The sequence below is a fragment of the Tupaia chinensis genome, unplaced genomic scaffold (genome assembly GCF_000334495.1).
Source record: "Tupaia chinensis unplaced genomic scaffold, TupChi_1.0 Scaffold149964_1, whole genome shotgun sequence".
Lineage (NCBI taxonomy): Eukaryota > Metazoa > Chordata > Mammalia > Scandentia > Tupaiidae > Tupaia > Tupaia belangeri.
In genome coordinates, this window is record NW_006209805.1 from 108,351 (window position 1) to 108,643 (window position 293).

Here is a 293-nt window from a genome sequence, read left to right on the forward strand (position 1 = left end):
GGGCCACCCAGGCCTCATCAGCAGCTCTTCTGGAAGCAAGCAGGGGCAGGGGGCAGGGAGGGGGAGGCAGGGGCAGGGGGCAGGGGCTGCGGGAGGGACAGGGAAGGGGAGGGCAAGAGCAGGGGGCAGGGAGGGAGAGGCAGGGGGGGGGGGGGAGAGGGAAGGGGAGGGCAAGAGCAGGGGGCAGAGAGGGAGAGGCAGGGAGCAGGGAGCAGAGGCAGGGCTGCAGGAGGGGCAGGGAAGGGAGCATCAGGCAGGAGCAGTGGAAGGAACAGGGGCAGGGCAGGGCGAGG